The sequence below is a fragment of the Acinonyx jubatus genome, chromosome B2, assembly GCF_027475565.1.
Source record: "Acinonyx jubatus isolate Ajub_Pintada_27869175 chromosome B2, VMU_Ajub_asm_v1.0, whole genome shotgun sequence".
Classification (NCBI taxonomy): Eukaryota; Metazoa; Chordata; class Mammalia; order Carnivora; family Felidae; genus Acinonyx; species Acinonyx jubatus.
The window spans coordinates 58,475,255-58,496,812 of NC_069385.1; the positions used below are offsets into that span (position 1 = coordinate 58,475,255).

Genomic DNA, 21,558 nt, shown 5'->3' on the forward strand with positions numbered 1-21,558 from the left:
ATCTTGAATCTGAAAATTAGGTGAAAATAGAGGAGAATCTATATACTACTGAGAAAGAGATGACTGCAACCCTAGAATTCCATATCTAGCCTAGATATTCCTCTATCAGGGTGGATGGAATATAATGAGATCATCACAAAGACAGAGAATATCGGATGTAAGCGACTCCTCTGACAAAAATATTTGAGAAAAAGACTCTCATCAACAAATCACAGGAAATGCATTAAGGTAGAAGATGATGAAGACGAATGAGTAAAATTTCACTTAGTCCCAAACAGAGAACAAACACTTCTTACTTCCCCACAACACAGCACACACTGGGTTAAAAGTATTTTCATGATTTGAAGGAATAAATGGAAAAGACAATGCAGTAAGTAATGCAGAATTACTATTTCTTCAGGGGCTCTTTACAGACCAGCCCATTACCTCAATCATGACTTGACTCCATGTAACTAAGGAAATTTTAGTCCCCTAATTTGAAATCACCCAAAACTTTTCCATGAGATAGAGTTAGCTCAAACTGCCCCTGACACTAAATCTACCATTTTATCCCTTATTTTTTTGCCTTAGTCTTGAGCACTTACTTTTGTAAATGGTTGAGTAGTGACACTGATTTTTTTTTCAGGAAGAGAACTCACCATCACTCATGAAGATCTAGCCATAATACCTCAACCAAATAATCACACAACAATGTAATATTTATGTTTACTCCAAAATTTGAGTTATTTGGGCTTAAATACCATATTAAATCTAGTTTTGGATTCACCAAATTCAGTCAATTTTCTTTTCAGTTTCTTCTCATCATATGTTGAGTTCTTGTCATCTAAAATCCCTTTTGTGCTTGATCACTTGTGTTCTTGAATGGCATAAGTGGTTGGTATCAATTATCCCATTGTTTGAGAAAATCCTTAGGGAAGCCCAAATTCTGCAAGTGGTGCTAAAATACATGACTTGCAATAATTGATGCCCTGAACCGAAAACATACTGTAGAACATAGGACCCTATATATTTTGTGAGAAAATCCTTCCGTAGACAAACATTAAAATAAGTCAGGAAATAAGGGATGGTCAGCCTGTCATGTTTTGATTCAGGAAGAAACACAGAGTGAAGACTTAGAGGGGCCTTTCCTCCCTGAGCTATGGGTGGCCAGAAGCTGGGAAAAATAATACTGTTAGAATTAGTTAAATTCCTCATATAATTAGGTGATTCAGTTTTCCACAAAGAAAATACATTTAAATTCAGTCTGCTTCTTGCCTTAAGAGTTCATTTTTAAAATTTCTTTTTGATGCATAGTAACATTAATCTCCTATAGAGACAAAATGCTTGTAGCATAATTTGAATACTAAACTATTAGTATCAGTAGGAACATGTCTTTCTGTCTTCCATAGTCTTTTTTCCTTGGGCATCACAAATATAAACCATCTGGTATGCCAGATGCTTGCTTTTCTCTTTATACATGCAGAAAGTGTAGGTGGAAGGCCTCCAAAATCCCAGACACTATTATCCATTTTGCTTATCATCATCATCATCATCATTATCAACTTCCCAGCATTTTAATAAATGATGCTGTTTATCTGGTTTGAAGTCTGTAAGATTTGTAGAGATTATTTACTTTTTTTCCACCTACAAGTTGTCAGTGAAATTTGAGTTGGCCAGAAGTCTGGAATATTGTTTATAATCGTTCTGTTGTTTATAAGCTCCAACTTTATAGAGTGTGCTCCATTTTAAACTAAGTGTTGACTTAAATTTTACTGTAGTATTTATCAACCTGTCTCTGAACCAGGGTTTACTTTATAAACCAAAAACAATTTGAACTCAATTATATATACTGTCAAATACTTGCCAAGTTTTATCCAAAGTAGACTGGGTTTTTCCTAATGCAGTTCATTATATCCAAATCTTTTGATCAAAAAAACAAGAGGTTTGTATGCGTGTGTGTGTTTGCCTGCATGCACGCATGTCCTTTCATGTGTACTAATGTGTGTGCGTACATGCAAGAGTAGAACATTTCCACAGTGGTGGGCATATCATAATTAAACAAAACCTAGCAAAGCAATAACAGAAGGAGACACTAGGAACTTATAATACTTAGTGTGTCAGTATAACGCTGGTATTAAGAATTAAAATAACCCCAGGCTAGACAATGCATTTGCAGTAGAATAATTTAGCAAAAAAAAAAAAAAAAAAAAAAAAAAAGAACTATTTAGCAAAATATTTAGAGAGAGGCATTCTAGTAATACAGTACCTATTTGCATGTAAATGGCTAACTTAAGAAATCCCCTTTTTAATCATAAAGCCACATAAATATAGAACAGCACAGTAGTGAGTACTCACAGATTCTCAGATGGAGTTAAAATTTTAGGGAAGTAGGTTCACATCTAATATAAGAATTATGATTATCAACTCCTTTGTCATAGAGTATGAGTATTATTAAGACTAAATGAAATATTATATGTAAAACGACTGCCCTCCCCAGAAAACAGGTCAACAAGTACTTGTTGAGTTTGAAATAAATCTCTTGAAGTTGTTCTTTCAAAGATTTGTGAAATACCTAAGCTTACAAATCAAAAAATTAAAATTGCTATTTCATTAGAAATATGATTGCTGAAGTTTGTAACAAGACATAACATCTGTGCTTTAAGGACTAACCTCTGAAGGGTTATCGGTGTAAATAGAGAAGAATCAAAACATTATTAATAAGATTAAGGATAATCAAAATAAAATGGATCCAGAAAGAAACAGTAGAAATACAAGAACTAAGAAAAAGAGAATTTTAATCTGAATGAGGGAAATCTCTGGCTTCACTTGTCTGTAATGACTGCATAACAGGTTGCTTCTAGGTGGTGGAGAAAGAGTAGCAGAGAGTATCATGCCTTGCATTCTGGAGTTACTACACATAAACACATAAAGTAATGCAAATGTGTTTGTGTGTTCTAAAATCACAGTGTTAGGAAAAGTCAATTAATGTACCTTCCTTCCAAGTAGATTACTATCCCTGCATGCAGAGTGTGGAGTTGCCAGAATTTGTCTGGCAAAAGGTACTACCAGCACATTAGCTGGAAGAAAGGCTTCTTAACCCAGTCACACATGCTACTTAAAAACACATACCTACTGGGGAGGAGCCAAGATGGTGGAACAGTATGAAAGTTTTTTTGCATCTTGTGTCCATGAAATATAGCCAGATCAACACTTAACCATCTTTCACACCTAGAAAACTGATTTGAGGATTAACACAACAATCTGCACAATCTGAACCACAGAACTCAGCAGGTGCTTGACGCGGAGAGGTGAACTGGGGGAGAGAGAAGCTGTGGAGGGCAGGGAGCTGGTTTTGCTTGTGGAGAGAGGATGGAGATGAAGGGGAGTACATGAAATGCACCCCTTCCCCCGCAAAAGCAGCTGAAGAGAAAGTAGAAATAGCACATGCCATCCTTACACGCTAAGAAGATACCGCTCATCACCATCACTCTTGTGGGATTGTACAAGTCAACCAAAGAAAGTCAGTGGAACTTGATGACTTGGACCACTTCAACCTGCACTTGGAATGTATTGTGAGCAACATTACCAAAGTAGTAGTTAAACTTAAATATCTGGATCAAGAGGAGGTGAGCCTGTTCACTTAAAATCTTAATGGGGCAAGGCAACCAGAGTCTCCACGTAGTTGATGGGGAAGAAGCCTGAATGGCCATGAAGCATTCCCCTATACCAGTGCTCATCAATTTGGCTAGTGAGTTTGATGATAGCATCCTCTTTAAAACCCATTTCCCCTTCATTTTCAGGTTCAAAATTGTACACAAATCAGCCGCAGGGCTGATCCACTGTGGCACTTATGAGTGTGTATGAGGGAGAAGCTTCCATTGGGCTGACTGTTGTCTCCAGCTGGAAGCTCCTGGCTCATTTGTAGTTTAGGCTGATATTCTCTTGTAGGCTAAGATGAAGCTTGTGTTATTTTTTCTTCCAGTCTGAGGGTGACTTCCAGCAGGATCCGGACTGTCTGGTTGTGGTACTCCAGATGGATTTGCACAAGTGCAGAAAGCTGGCTCACCTGTTGAACATGTTTACCTCATCAACATCTTGAGACTAATCAAATTTCTCCAGACTCTTGTGAAGCTCTTGATTTGGAATCTTGCCTTGTCATTTCTTCTTACACTCAAAGGCCAAGCTTTGACCCTCCAACCTCTGTACATGAAGCTTAATTTTCCTTAGATCACTGTCATGAAGGTTCCGAAGGAGGTCAAGTTCCACCTGACTTCCATGCACAAAAAGTCTTAAACCTCCAAAAGTTCTTGAATGACCTCCCGCCTCATCAATCGCTAGGCCAATGTTGCAATCATCTCTAAGCCCTCTTCCAGACTTGATCATGGCCTCTGCCAGCAGCACTTCTGCCCTATCCTGGCTTTCCCCTGGATGCAGAATTTTGACATGGTGTTGATCACAATAAGTTTATCTCTGGAAGCTGGGATGGCTTGAAGGTATTCAATCATTTCCCCATCATTATTTCCATCACAGCCCTGATCCACTTTCCTCTCTATCTCTTTGAAATCATCATCTAGCTTGGTTCCTTCTGCTCCTCCAAATTTATCACTTTTTCAGTGGCTCTGTGAATTGCTTCTTGCACCCAGCCACTGCCTACCAACAAGTTGCCAGAGGACACATGGGCATAGGTGTGGGGGCAGGTGCTGGAAAGATTTTATGGAGCTGGACAGGAGGGCTGCACAGGGCCCTTCCACAGCTCATGCCCCCACCATAGTTGTGGGTGTGGGGCACAGAGTGACATGGGACTTTGAATAATTTTAAATTTTAAACAAGCTAATATTTTTGTATTTATTTAATGAAATAAAGTTATACAGAAATTACACAAATTTATGTATGCACAGAAGTTCAAATATTTGTTGAGGTTCTACCACAGTATAGGAACTGAGTAGCTGTAAATTAATTTACACATAAGATCTCATTTAATCTTCAGAATAATATATGATTGGTTGTAAGAAATGGGATTTACAGATGTGCTAATTGGGGCTCCAAAAATTAAGTAACTTCTCCATGTCACAGGTAGAAAGTGAAGAAACTAAGAGACAAACCCAGGACTGTGTGGTTGTAAATCTTGTTTTATTTTATTTGTTTGTCTATACAAATCAATAACTTTCCTTTAAAAATTGCTGGAGGAGATATCTCATATCAAATACTCATATTTGATTACTGTGTAGAAAGTCACAAATGACCATAACTCTGGCAGCAATAAGAAAGTACAAGATACATGGAAAATAATACATTTGTTTAAAGTCATTGAAGGGGCGCCTGAGTCACTCAGTAAAGTGTCTGTCTTATTCTGTGGTTACAATCTCACAGTTCATGAGTTCGAGCCCCACATTGGGCTCTACACTGTCAGCACAGAGTCAGCTTCAGATCCTCTGTCTCCCTCTCTCCTGTCCTTACCCTGCTCCCTCTCAATCTCTAAAAAATAAATAAAGATTAAAAAATAATAAAGTTATGAAGAGTAGTAGATGCTATAGTTGGCTGCCATTTTTTTTAAAGAAAAAGGTAAGCAATTCAGCCAGAAAATCAGATTTATTAAGGAATAGCAGAAGAATTGCAATTCAGGACAAGCAAACTATGATGAATCATAAGGAAGTCCAGAGAACAAAGGAGAGCATCCTTTTATAGAGGAAAAGAGGAAGTTGGGGAGGAGGAGGGTTGTTTCAAAGAAAAGTTCATTGGAGGAAAATGAGAGTGAGAAATGGTGGTGGTCTCTCATTGGCTGCAGGCCAGGATAGCTGGCTATTGCAGGGTATCTACAGCTTGCTGTTGCCCTAAGAGTAAATCTTCCTTCTTCCTGCTGGACTATACAAGCTACATAGAGTAGTATATGCTTGACAGCCTGACTGCAATTTTGAGTTAGGTTTCCTTAACACATTTTCATATGGTTAGTAAATTAAGTTCCAGAGATGGATGAGCCATTTGTTAGGTGATCAAAGCTTGCAGTCACTTTTAAGTTTGGGAATAATTGCCTGGTCTGGGTAAAAGGGGAAGGAGGAGTGGGTTTGACACAGGCAGGCATATGTTATTGAGATGAGAAAATAATTGAAGTGTTAATGCTAGCATAGTTTGTATGATGAATTAAAATCTGGAATAAACCCAAATGCAAAAATAAGTTTATCAAGAAAAATGAAAAAGAAAAAAATGTAGGCCTAAATCCAGTTATGTCAACTTTTACATAAAATAGAGAATTAAAAGACAAAATTGTCATATTGAATAAAAAAAGCAAGATCCACATTAAATACAGACACATATTAAATATAGAGACCTAGAAACATTGACAGTCGAAGGAGGAAACAAATATACTGTACCAAGAAATGAAATATAAAACTTAAGGTGCCTATGTCAGTATCAGACAAAATAGGCTTTCAATAATGAAATATTACCGTAGATAGAAAGAGAAATTTCATAATAATAAAAAGTCAATTTGTTGGGTACATAATAATCACAATATGTGTGTATGTGGTTAATAATAGAGTTTCATAATAAATACAAATATTTGTATAAATAAAGTAGAATGGAAATAGAAAAATACACAGTCATAGTTTGAGATTCTATGTTTCTCTCATTGTTTGATTGAAAAAAGTGTACAGGGGCACCTGGGTGGCTCAGTCGGCTAAGCATCCAACTCTTGGTTTCAGTTCAGGTCATGATCTCATAGTTAGTGAGCACATGTGGGGACTCTGCACTGACAGCATGGATCCTGCTTGGGATTCTCTCTCTCTCTCTCTCTCTCTCTGCTCCTCCCCTGCTCACTCTCTGTTTCTAGTTCACATGGACTTTTCCTAAAGATGTACTACCTGCTGGCCAATAAAGCAATTCATGATAATTTTCAACAACAGAGTTAAAATAAAATTAATTCTTAGTAAAATATCCAGAAAAGCCACAAATGTTATAGCTAAACAACACATTTATAACTAATCCATTGTTCAAAAAAGAACCCATTCATTGTTCAAAGAATTGCAGGAATAATTGCAAACTCTTTCTACTAAATGATAAAGATAATATATAAACATATAAATGTATAAAGCAAGTACATGAAAACAAATTTACACTTACATTGGAAATCAAGAAATGAAGGCAGACAAATGGTAGATATTTTTTAAGAGGTTGATTCTATAAACAAGTCATGAAAAATTATACAACTCTAGCAAGTTAATATAAAAAAGAGAAAAGAAATAAAAATTGCTTATAAGAAGAATGAAATAGTAATATAGATCCTTCAGATTTTAAGTATAGGCAAAGAAAAATTTATAAATAACCTTAAATCAATAAATTTGACAACTTAAACTATATTGACACAGTCACTGAAAGAAATTTACAAATATTAACACACACTCCCAAATCAGAATAGCCTTATGTTGAAAAAAAAAATGAATGTGATTTAAAAGCAGCTACGAGAAAATGGTCTCTCAAAGAAAACTCCAGGGATAGATAGTTTTAATTATAAATTCTAACACGCATCAAAAAAAAAAAAAGAAAAAGTTTACACACTATTCTTAGAAAGTATAAGCAGAGAGCAAAGTTTTCTACTTGTTTACTTGTCTATTTGTTTACTTGTCTACTTGTTTACTTGTTTCTACTTGTTCTACTTGTTTATTGAAGCCAAAGCAACTATGATAACACAATTCAATAAAGATTTTATAAGAAAAAAATTACATAGCAAAATCCCCCATAATATAATGCAGAAATCTTTTACTAAAACATTATCAAATCACATTCATCAAGAAATTGGGGCTCCTGTGTTGCTCAGTCAGTTAAGCATCCAACTTCAGCTCAGGTCATGATCTCACAGCCTGTGAGTTCAAGCCCCACATTGGGCTTTGTGCTAACAGCTCAAAGCCTTGAACCTGTTTGTCTCCCTCTCTCTCTCTGTCCCTCCCTCACTCCTGATCTCTCTCTCTGTCTTTCTCTCTCTCTCTTTCAAAAATGAATAAAACATTTAAAACATTAAAAAAATAAAGAAAGAAAAATAATAATACACCAAGACTAACTGGGGGTTCATCCTGTGAATACAGATAAAATCCTGAACAAATTTTAGCAAAAAATTTTTGACAATATATAAAAAGGATAATATAGTATAATCAAGCAGAGTTTATCCTGTGAGTATAAAATTGTTTTAACATAAACCAAACATTGATTTATGTTAATATTAACATAAAAATATTTGAAATTAAAACTATGGAAGTTAATATCTATGCCAAAGAGAAAAAAGAAAATCTCAATAGATGTGGGAAAAAGCATTTGACAACTTTTTAATACCCATGCCTTGATAAAAACTAACAGCAAGCTAGAAATGTAAAAAAATTCCTAAATCCAATAAAGGGCACACACAAACACCTACATTTAACACCAAACATAAATCATGAAGTATTAGACCCTCTCCCTCTAAGGTCAAAAGCCAAATAAGGCTGTCCACTCTTCCCACTTCTATTCAGCATTGTACCTGCAGGTCCTGTTCATGCCATAAGGCATGAAGAAGGAACAAAAGACATAGATTGAGAAGAAAGAAAGAAAACAGGTTTTATTCACAAAAGGGAAGATGGCTCATATAGAAAATCCTAAAGAATATACAATTAGACTACTAAAACTAATAAGTGAATTTATCAAGGTCACAGATAAAAGATCAGTAAACAATACTACATGCATTTCAATATATTAACAGCAGTTGTATTTATGCATACCAAAAGCAATTTATTTACATTAGTGACAAAAAGAAAATGGACATTAATTTAACAAAATATGTGAAATATCTCTGCATTGGAAATTATAAAACATTGCTGAGATATACAATGTCCATGGATTAGTCGATGGAGTACTGTTAAAAACTCAATTCTCTGTAAATTGATGTACAGGTTTAATTTTAGCAATTCCAAACTAAATCTCTGAGGGCATGTTTAACGGAAATGTTTGGGTGCTTTTAAAGTATATGTGAAAATGTGAAAAATCAAGAGTCATGAAAGAGTCTTGAAATAGAAAAACCATGGTTAGAAGACCAACTCAATACATAATAAGAGGCAACAATTATCAAAACAATATGGTATTTAAATATAAAAATATTTAAATGGAACAATGGAACAAAATAGAGTGTATAAAATTAGACCCACACTTTTATAATTAATTGATTTCCCATATATGCATCAAATTATTCAATAGAGGAAGAAAAGTTTTTCAATGATGGCTGTTAGAACTAGATAACTATGTTTAAATAAATGAATCTCAACCCCTATCTCACATGATAATAAAATTAATTTTAAAATACATCAAACATAACAACTAAAAATACAAGTATCCTAGAAGAAAACATATGGGGACTATCTTCTCAACCATATGCATAGGGAAAATTTCTCAAGACACAGAAAGAAATAATAATTAAATTAAAGTAAATACAATGATAAATAAAATTTTAAAATAGTAAAAACATCATCAAAACAACATGAAGTACATTAAAAATGTTTTTGTTTTCTACTATGAAAATCATTTGAAGTAGTTCTAATAATTTGCGCAATTGGTTCATATAAAGAACTATAAGCATTGATTCTTCTCTGTAAAAGAGCTTCAGAATACTAACAAGTAAATATTTAACTATATTAACTCTTAAGTTCAAATGGTTACATCTATTCTAAAAAACTATGTATATTCCATTAGAAACCTAGCAGAATCTAGACAAAAAATATTAATAAGATTATTGATAGTGTCAATGATTTTATCTCTATTTCCTAAAATCTTCAATCAGATTTGAGTATATAATTGTTAGAATACTCATCTTGATGTTGATCTATACATACAGATCCTCTGTAGTTTATAAGTGTTTAACTTTCATATTTGGTACTCAGAGTAGAATGTAGTTTTACTTCTCCTGTGAGTTTCCCCTGTCAGAAATACATGATCCTCTCCAAAACTGTCAGGCAGAGTGCTATGATAATGAAAAGTATCTATTTTTCAGTTATATTATATGCAACAAACTCTATTGGAGAAAAAAAAAACAGTAAATAAGTAGTTCATGATACACAGGCTACATTTATCTAGAGGGGCTTTCTATTTTCCAGAGTTATTAATTTAGAAGTGTCCATTTATTACAAAATATCAAATTAATTTGTTAATTGAATGTTACCTTCAAATTTAAAACAATTACAAGGAAGGAAGGGGAGAGATCATACAATGGTTATGTCCAGCTGGTTTGTTTTTCATAGGAATCAATGTAAAAACCTTTAGTGTGGTGGTGACTAATAGCTTAGACACTGAAGCAGCCTGCTACAGGCCAATCTAGACTAGTTATGTCAACTTAGACCAGTCATTTAGCCTCCCTGTCTCCGTTTCAAATCTATAAAATGTGAAAATAATAATGCCTATCTCATACATTTCTTGAGAGGATTAAATGGATTAATGTAAGTCAAGGTCTTAGAATAGTTCCTGAAGCAGAGAAAATGGCAAATGATTTTTCTTTTACTTTTAGTAACAAAAAAGCACGAACATATTTTTTTTCAATACGTGTGAGAAATATCTACATTTAGAAAGCCTAAAATTTATCTTAAACACCTTGGCTATTTAGATCAAATTACATAAAGATTAAAGGTATTTCTTGAATTAATAACTTGCATAATTTAGTAATTTTTACATAAAAAAGTAAAGTAATAATGTTAAAATAGAGAAAGCAATGTTTAAATAAAAAAATAACCAAATGACAATGGCCTCATCTGATAAAGAATATGCAAAATTCAAACCATCTCATAAACTCAATAGCATGAATATACTGGACATCATTTTAGTTTTAATTTTGGGAATTAATTTTGTCATGCAAATAAATAATTTTGTGGCAACTTTTCTCAAGTTTGCTCAGACACACCAAGAATTTATTTAGTGAAACGAAGTCCAAACAATATGTTTTACAGAGTATTTCCATATAGATGTATGCAACTGAGGCCAAAAATATATATATTTTTCATATTTATATTTATATGAAGAAAATACACTAATCAATCACTATAGTCATGGCCATAGAGGGAATATTGTAAGATTATTTTCAGTATGGGAGACGTTATGTGATTTTCCCCCTGAAATTCATTAGAACATGCTTTTAAAAAGTTGAAATATGGCAAGTGTCAATGAACAGCATTTAAAAGGAAGTGGATTTCAGTTCAAGACTAGGCAGAACAATATTACATGTGACAACAATTACTTCATTTACCTAACTAATGTTTGCAGTTGTTTTATTTTTGATGGTGAGATCACTTGTCAGAAAGTTTTGGAGGGTTTCACACACTTAGACGAGGGTGGGATTTAGCTAGATACCACTAATATTTAAAGCAGTCTGTTCTGTAAATTTGGATGAACAATTAACACAATTACATTGTTAACATAGAGACAATTAGTATAACTTATTTAAGGGAATATGACTTAGCATGTTTAATAAAAAAATAATAATGTCTTATTTCTGTTCCTATTACAAATTAGATAAAATGAACTGCATAGATATGTATTGAGGCTGCTACTGTTAAATCAAACAATAATAAAATTTTACTTGTATATTTATTTGTGTAATACACCACAAGGGCCATTCAAGTACAGTGTGTGTGTTTGTATATATGTAAAATTATATATATATATATATGTTAAACATATATAAAAACATATATATATAAACATATATATATATTTTATATATATATAATATATATAATATATATATTATATATATATAAAATCCCTACACGCTACGAAGTATACATATATATAATCACTACCCTATATTTCCTATAATAAGTTTACTATGGTACATTAGTATCCTGGTCTTTCCATAACCAAAAATGTATACAAGTATTTCTCTTAGGCATTCTTTGGACTTTTTGGCTGGCTGATTTGCTCCCTAGGTTTTCTCTATCCCATATTTGAGGCCATTTTTAATTGTTATTGAACAATCAAAGTCCTTACCAAGAAAAGAGTAAAGGAACATAGTAAATGAACATTTTTTAACCAACAAATTAAGATTTTACATCACACAAATTGGTCTTGCCACATGATTGTCACAGATACACCCTTTATAACATCATCCTGGGAGTGGAAATAGCAAGGAGACAACTATAACCACATAAAAGTTCTAAATCAATAAATTGTACAAAGATTATGCCATTGGAGTGTTCCCAAATTTTCTCTTGAGGCATAAAACTCCAAAAATATGTTATTTTCTGCTAAAAGATGGTAAATACTGAGAAAAAAAACAAAACTATTGACATTTTCTCCTATCATCTATGTTATTCTTAGCATGAAATTAGAGTGGGATTGTTGTTGGAAAGTTATAATTTATTAAGAATATAAACAACAATGTGAAATCATCCAAGGTTCTACTATTCTGACATGGTTGTTTTTAACCATTTTTCTAATTTCCTTTCATAAATACTTATACTGTATATTATGTATTGCATGATCTCTTAACTATCCTTAAGTTATCAGTTCTTTTTTTATGTAAATAACTGTCCATTAGAATTATTTTGACAGCAAAATGAAGATAATGCCATTTAAGATTAGCTGTAATTACACTGCATATTCATAACCAATGTTAGTGCTTTAATAAGTTTTATAAATGTCCTCCTTTATTCATTACACAAGTGTTTGTTGAGCACCGAGTGTGCACCAAGAAGGTACTAAGTTCAGGGAATTTCATGGCAATTAAGATAATTGCTAAGAGGGTAGCATAACTTTTATGTTAAAAGTTCTTATACACACAAAAATAATGATTATTTATTATAATAAATAAATAAAGTGGAATGAAACTTTTGGAGGTGAAAGATATTTATGGCATAGATTGTGGTGATGGTTTCAAGGTATTCGCTTATCTCCAAACTCACCAAATTGTATACATTAAATATGTACAGCTTTTGTATGACAATCATACCACAATAAAGTGTTTTTTTAAAAAACACAAACATGACTTTACTCTCATTGAGTTTATTGAATAATGAAAGATAAGACAAGTTATTTAGAAATTGCAATACAAAGTGACAAGGACTATGGAAAGATGAGCAGTATGTTGAACAAATAGAATGAATACTTTTATCTCTGCCCCCACATCCAAAACCCCTTTGAAATGATAAAAAGATAAAGAAAAACTCATTAGAGTACTGGAATGGGGCCATTAGTGAATGTGAGAAGTTAAAGTATTTGTAGAAAATACTAAGATGTTAGGGGAGAAGGGAAAGAGGAACCAAAAAAGAAACCAAAAGTCCAATCTAAAATTTGAAAAGATTTCTAAGAAATTGAACATCGTTCTCAACAGAGCCCAGAAAAAATTCCAAGTGTAAAGACAACAACAACAACAACAACAACAACAACAACAACAACTGTAACAACCAAAACAAGGTGCAGAATTAACCCAAAGGGATAAATATTAGGCTAATTAAGCTACTACCTGAAAAGATATCTGGCAAATTATGCTTTCTTTATCAGGAACATTTAAAGCAGCAAGTTGGAAATTTATCCTGTAATAAGTCAATGGATCAATCAATAAAAAGTAATGCATTAGAAAAATTCAAATATCAGAGTGCCTGGCTGGCTCAGTCAGTTAAATATCTGGCTTTGGCTCAGGTCATGATCTCAAGGTTCATGGGTTCAAGCCTCACGTCAGGCTCTCTGCTGACAACTCAGAGCCTGGAGCCTGATTCAGATTCTGTGTTTCCCTCTCTCTCTGCCCCTCTTTTGCTCAGTCTCTGTCTCTCTCTGTCTCTCAAAAATAAATAAACATTTAAAAAATTAAAAATTCAAATATTTATCAGGTTGGAGACTGAATTGACAAATGATGGTATATCAACAAAAGGGGGTATTTTTCAGCAGTAAATAAAGACAAAATACTAAATGTAACAACATTGGGGCGCCTGGGTGGCGCAGTGGGTTAAGCGTCCGACTTCAGCCAGGTCAGGATCTCACGGTCCGTGAGTTAGAGCCCCACGTCGGGCTCTGGGCTGATGGCTCGGAGCCTGGAGCCTGTTTCCGATTCTGTGTCTCCCTCTCTCTCTCTGCCCCTCCTCCGTTCATGGTCTGTCTCTCTCTGTCCCAAAAATAAATAAACGTTGAAAAAAAAAATTTAAATGTAACAACATGACTGATCTCAAAAACAGGGGAGGGTGGGTGATGGGTATTGAGGAGGGCACCTTTTGGGATGAGCACTGGGTGTTGTATGGAAACCAATTTGACAATAAATTTCATATATTGAAAAAAAAAATCTCAAAAACATGTCCAATGGAAAAAAATAACAGAGTACATATGAAGTTAGAGACTAATTAAATTAATCTGAGGTGAAGATCACCAGTAGAGTGGCCACTTTGTTATGAAAGGAGATTGGGGAGGAAGGGGCTTGAGGGATATTTCTGAGGAGATACAAATGTACATAAGTCTGTCAGTCACATAGGTATATGCATTTGTAAAACTCATTGAACAGTACACTTGGTTTATGTGTTTTACTGTATTTCAATTACACCAACAAATGAATAATAAACTCATCTTTCAATATGAAAAAACTTGGAAACTAATCAATTTAATCATGATATCTGGAAAAATATTGACAATCCTATCTAGCAACATAAAAATGAACTAAAGAAAGAGAATGGCGGGGTGCCTGGGTGGCGCAGTCGGTTAAGCCTCCGACTTCAGCCAGGTCATGATCTCACGGTCCGTGAGTTCGAGCCCCGCGTCAGGCTCTGGGCTGATGGCTTGGAGCCTGGAGCCTGTTTCCGATTCTGTGTCTCCCTCTCTCTCTGCCCCTCCCCCGTTCATGCTCTGTCTCTCTCTGTCCCAAAAATAAATAAAAAACGTTGAAAAAAAATAAAAGAAAAAAAAAAAGAGAATGGCAACCAGTTTAAGAAGCAACGGGAAGAAAATAAATTCTAATTAAGACTAAATATATAGTTCTTAATGTGCAATTTTATGATAATGTTGTGACATATTAGGAAGAAGATACTGTAGTCATTAAAATTTTGTATACTGAACAGTTATGGTCATCAAATTACAAAGAATAATTATGTAATGAGTTTTTTTCAACAAAATCAATAGGAAGAATTAATAAACAAGACTATATAATATTCAAAAATTCACTTAAAGTATTTTCCAAAACCTGTCACATAGTTACATAATTGGACCTTGTATTAAGTCAAAATTTTAATAATTTACAAAACAAAACAAATACTATATAGCATAGTCATGGAGTACAAAACTCTTTCCCAGGCAAAATGCAAAATCACTTCAAACGCCTTGAAGGAGAAAAGACATTATAAATGAAGTTAAATGACAAGCACAAGAGGGAGAATACATGTATTTTCTATGTACAATAAACAAAATGTCTTATCAATAATATATGAGGAACTCCTTTAGATCAGTAAAAAATATGATAAATAACAGAAATAGAAATAAATGATGAAACGTATAAAAGAGGCTATCCTGAAGAAAAAAGTAAATATATTTCATAGAGATATATTAAAATATTATTAATTTCATGACAAAAAATGGGATCTTTTTCAAAATTTTCTGGGCTATTCTTAGCCCCTTAATCTGCAATATTAATTTTAGAATTAATGTGTTAAGTTCCACAAATTATATAATTATGTTTTGGGTTGAATTTGATTTATGGGTAACAGTATAATGTGGAAATAATTGACATCTGTACAATGTTAAGGCTTTATTCAGACTTTCTGACAGTGAACAAAAGTTTTCATTTTTATTTATATGTTTTTCTAACTTTTTTTATTATTTGTATTGACTTTTTAACTTACCACTTTTTAGATCTTTTAAATTATTTAAGATTAGTGGTTAGTTGGCTCTGTTGGGATTTATTACTATGTGATCATATTTCATATAATATGTAAATAACAACTGTTTTATTCCTAGCTTATTAACCTTATTTATTCATCTTGTTGTTTTGCATTAGCAATAAATGAATAGTAGAACAATAATGAATAGTAACACTAGTAAGGGCAAATGTTGCCTTGATGCTGACTCTAACAGGAATGTACCAAATACTTTGTAGTATAGAGATTTAAGCTAACCCTCTACTTTTGAATTCATAAATATCTTCAAGAAGATATAAATACCATATTTTAATATCAGAATATTTTTAAAAATTATATCTTGTATAATATTTTGAACTTTGAGAAAAAATGACTGTATTTGACACATCAGAACAGATATATGGCTTATTTTGTTTTAATTTTTCTTGTACTAAAAAACACTGTAATCATTTATATATCTAAGCAGATATTTGAGGTAGTGACAGCAACATGGTTTTGATTTATAACATATCATTCATTCTGTGCATATCAAAGAGTTTTAGAATATTTTCATATAACAAGTATGACTCAAATATAAGTGAGAGGTAAAATGTGTTAAAAAATAAAATAACTAATAAAGGGTTTTGATCATACAAAGAAAATTATAACACTATTTTTAAGTTTCTATATATAATACTATACTAAAACCATATTGGTAGATATGAATCTTACTGGGGTACCCAAAGCAATTATAGAATAATGCACAGATAAAACAAAGCACTATGATAAGTTATTGTGGGAAGTTATTGTGGATATAAGACTTGTGTTTCCAAATGGGTCAAAGATATTATGATGGCAATTTCTTATGTCTATATAACATATATTTATTAAATTATCAGTTCTTAATATTAAAATAAATATGTATCATTAAAGAACAATATGATTAAAGAGGCAGATATATTTATTTATTTATTTATTTATTTGAGAAGCAGTGATTCTCTGCTGTAAAAGAACTAAAATGGATACTTTTCTGTTGATCAGAACGTGAAACTGAAAGGAGAGAAATAAAATGAGAAATAACAACGGTTACTGCTCTGAGGGCTCCTAATTCTCCTGAAAAATGAGAAAAGAAATGGTAGAGCTATCTTTAAAGATGGGGTTATACTTCACTTATAAATGTTCATTATAAAAATATCTCTTTAAAAGTCAACAGAGAAGTAAAAAAATGGGAGAAATAATAAGCAATGAAAATACAGGTATCTCCCACGGATATAAGGTCACATTATACCACTCTGCCTTCACAAAAGACCTTCTTCAGTACAAGTTTTCCCTGCTATCTGAAATAAATCAAAAGGATAAAAGGCAAAAAGCAAAAATAGCTTTCAGAGTTTAGTTTGCAGTGAGCCATTACAGAGGTAGCCCGGACCCCAAGTAGTGAGAGTGGTGTCACCAAGTGCCTTCCCTGGGAACTACATTCAGCATCTCAGCATCAAGCTGCCAGAGTTTGAATGGTGTCCGTGAGCCTCTGTGCTTTATCTTGATTTATTTTATGCATCTGTTAGCAAGATGTGGCCTAACGGATCAGAAAAGCCTAAGAGAGGTTAATTTTTCGCACTTGGAATGCTCAAAACTTTTTCCATATAAATTAATGGTAATTGCTTCTTAATTTTACACCATTTCAGCTTAGAAAATTTTCATAAGAATGCTCCATGTTGAGATAGTGGGAAAAACTTGTAGTACATAAAGGTTTAGTATTCAGCACAACTGTAACAAATCAACGTGTAAAATAACATAAATAACCAAATAGGAAATCAGGCAAAAGAAACGTATTTCACATATTATGAATAGGATTGCCAATAATACTATAAGGGTGGATTCATTGATATGAAATTTGTTTTAGTTTACTTCATATTTATATGCAGGTTTCATGTGTGTTAGTAATGCATGATCAGAATTAAAAATATATATTTGCTAGTATATCCATAATGAATGGTATTATAAATATAAATAGCACAACTTACACCATTTATTTTTCAGTTTCTTAAGAAGATTATTTGAAGTATTTTCTTGGAATAAGATTCAAAAAAGAAAGCCAGGCTGGGGCTCCTGGGTGGCTCAGTCAGTTAAGCATCTGACTTTGGCTCAGGTTATGATCTCATGGTTCTTGGGTTTGAGCCCCACGTCAAGCTCTGTGCTGACAGCTCAGAGCCTGGAGCCTGCTTCTGATTCTGTATCTCCCTCTCTCTCTGTCCCTCCCCCATTTGCGCACCCTCTCTCTCTCTCAAAAATAAACAAACATTAAAAAATTAAAAAAAAAAGAAAGTCAGGCTGACTGAAGGTGAGCTCTACTAAATAAGGAAAAATTATGGTACTTATTCACAACCAGACTAATGAAAGTTTCTTTCATCTTAACCAAAATGAGATCATTGAAAAAATAAGTGAAATCGTTCTTTAAATTCAGAGAAGAATACTAGAAAAGGCAGAACATTAAGTCGATCAAATATTGTGTATAATTCTTTTCTAAATCAATTATTTTAAATAATTGTACAATATCCTATCAGGGATAATATCAGGGCAGATTTTTTCAAGATCCTAGATGATGCTCCTGCTTCTATTTTAGGCACTTCAGGTTTGATACGTACCCTGCAATAAGCAGGAGGCATAGGAGAATGGCCCTTGGGAGAGAAATTCCAGATTTCAGTTGTGAACATGATGAATTTGAGGTTCCTTCCTAACATCCAGAGAGTTGTGTCTAATGCATTATTCAATATTCCATTCCCAAATCTAGGAGAAGCTATAATGCAAAGGCAGATTTGGGAGGAGTTAAAAAAATGGATGAAAATTAAAGCCATGGAAATCAATGAGACAGCCCAGGAAATATTTGTGGTATTAAGATGAAGACTTAGCAGAGACATTTAGGAAATACAAATCAATGTTTGGGGGGAAAAAAGAGGTTTTAAAAAATGTTTCTGCAAGGGGAGGAGCCAAGATAACAGAACAGCATGGAAGTTTTTGTGTGTTGCACATCCATGAAATACAGTCAGACCAACACTAAACCATCCTACACACCTAGAAAACTGATTGGAGGATTAATACAACAATCTGCACAACCTGAACCACAGAATTCCTCATGTATGCGGGGCGGAGAGGTGAATTTGGGGAGCGAGAAGCCACGAAAGGTAGCAGAGAGGGGACAGAGACTGGGGAGGTGGGGAGAATATGGGAAAAGCACCCCTCCCCAAAAGCAGCTGGAGAGAAAGTGGAAAATTGGAAACAGCCACAGGGACTAAACTAAAAAGGGAGAAAGGAGAAAGGAGAGGGTTTTAAATTCCGTTAAGACTGCAAACAAGGGGAGTGCAAAGGCTGCATCTCTGCAACTCGATACCTTGTGGTACTCTGGTGGGAAGGGTGAATCCCCAGGAACAGAGTGGGGTCCAGGAGGTTCTCAGGCCACACAGGGGAAAGCGGTTCCACTGCTGGAAGGACATTTTGTAGAGACTGTTGAAAGCACCTGGTCCCAGCAGACCCCAGAAAATGGCCACATTCGCTGGTGCTGGCACAAGGTCCTTAAGGGTGAAGCCTGGTGCTAGATGTGTGTTGTGATTTTCCGTAATCCCTGAAACACTGCTGCTACACTGTCTCATGATTTTTTCTGGGGTGGGCTGGAACCTGGCCGCAGTCTCGGGGCACTGGCAGCAGCAGGGTCCAGCAAGCATTCCTGGGTGCAGCCGACAGTCAGCCATTGCTCATTCAGCCATTGCTCAGTGAGACCCTCCCACAGAGGGGTGGAACGGGTCAAAACCACAGTCCTTCAGAAGTAAGAACCCAGGGAAAACAGCCACATCTGAGACAAAACTCGGGAGAGAGGTACTGCCAGGGGCCTGGTCAAGGAGAGTGAAAAAGCAGGGAGTGAACTAGAGCTGAAGACAGAGGACAGGTGCGCGATTGTTGATCCGGGAGAACAGACTGGGTAGCTGGGTGGCGCCATTTTTTACCGCTCCTGTACATGCGCATAGGCACCTACAAGCACTACAACAATCCACCCCAGTAGGCTGGCAGCGCCATCTAGTGGACAGAGGAGCTGTTACACTGAGCAATGCCCACCTGGGCCAACTTCGCTCTTCAAGAACCCAAGTCTCACTACTGGCTTAATTAATGGACTATAAAGAGCTACATAGCCTGACTTCTAGGGGAAAATGAAGTAATTTCAGTCCTACTTCAATCTGTTAGCAGGTTCATCTATTCAATTTTCTTTCTTCTTTTTTCTTTTTTCTTTTTCTCTTTCATAATTCTTTTCTTTTTCTTGATTTAGTCTACTTCAGTGTATCACCATTTCAAATTTGCAAACAATTTCCTTTTTTTCTTTCTTTTTCTTTTTTCTCTTTTTCATTTCCTTTCTTTTTCTTGAATGCAGAAAGAGAAAAACTTCATTTTTACTTTCAATTTCTATTACAAATGTTTTTATTTAATTTTTATTACTATATTTTTTGCTTTTATGTAAATTTTTTCAAATTCTATTTTACTTCCATCATTTTATTTTAATCTACTATAGTGTATTCACTTTTTCAAATTTTCAAATGATTTCTTTTTCTTTTCTTTATTCTTTTTTATCTTTTTCATTTTTTTCTTTTTTCCTAAATACAGAAAAAGAAAAAAAATCATATTTTTTTAATTTTTATAAAATATATGTTTCTTTAATTTTTTCTACTATATTCTTTACCTTTGTATATATTTTTTCAAATTTTATTTTACCTCCATCATCTCATTTTAGTCTACTTCAGTCTACTTCAGTGTACTCATTTTTTCAACTTCTCAAATGATTACTTTTTTTTTCTCCCCCCCCTCCTTTTTTTTCTAATCTGTCAAACAACTTTCAACACCCAGACCAAAACACACCTAGGATCTAGCAGCATCTATTCGATTTGTGTGTGTGTGTGTGTGTGTGTGTGTGTGTGTGTGTTTAAGTTTAATTTTAATATTTTTAATTTTAATTTTTTTATTTTCAATTTTTCTACCACATTAATTCTTTTTTTCCTTTCCAAATGACAACATGAGGGAATTCACCCGAAAAGAAAGAGCATGAAGAAATGACAGCCAAGGATTTAACCAACACAGATACAAGCAAGAAGTCTAAACCAGAATTTAGAATCATGATAATAAGAATACTAGTTGGAGTCGAAAATAGATTAGAATCCCTTTCTGCAGAGATAAAAGAAGTAAAAAATACCCAGAGAAATTAAAAATGCTATAAGTGAGCTCCAATCACGGATAGATGCAGAAACAGCAAGGATGGACAAGGCAGAACAGAGAATCAGCGATATAGAGGATAAACTTATAGAGAATAACAAAGCAGAAAAAAAGAGGGAGATTAAGGCAAAAGAGCACAATTTAAGAATTAGAGAAATCAGTGACTCATTAAAAAGGAGCAACACCAGAATCATAGGGGTCCCAGAAGAGGAAGCGAGAGAAATAGGGGTAGAAGGGTTATGTAAGCAAATCATAGCAGAAAACTTTCCTCACCTGGGGAAAGACACAGATCAAAATCCAAGAAGCACAGAGAACCCCCATTAGATTCAACAAGAAGCGACCATCAACAAGACATATCATAGTCAAATTCATAAAATACACAGGCAAAGAGAGAATCATGAAAGCAGCAAGGGAAAAAAGCCCCTAACCTACAAGGGAAGACAGATCTGGTTTGCAGCAGACCTATCTACAGAAACTTGGCAGGCCAGAAAGGGGTGGCAGGATATACTCAATGTGCTGAATC

At 34.1% G+C, this 21,558-nt stretch overlaps 1 pseudogene; it reads right to left on the reverse strand.

Annotated features, from left to right (window-relative positions):
* Window positions 1-3,532: 3,532 nt before the first annotated feature.
* Window positions 3,533-21,558, reverse strand: part of LOC106975267 (endophilin-A1-like) — a 30,042-nt pseudogene continuing 12,016 nt past the window's right edge.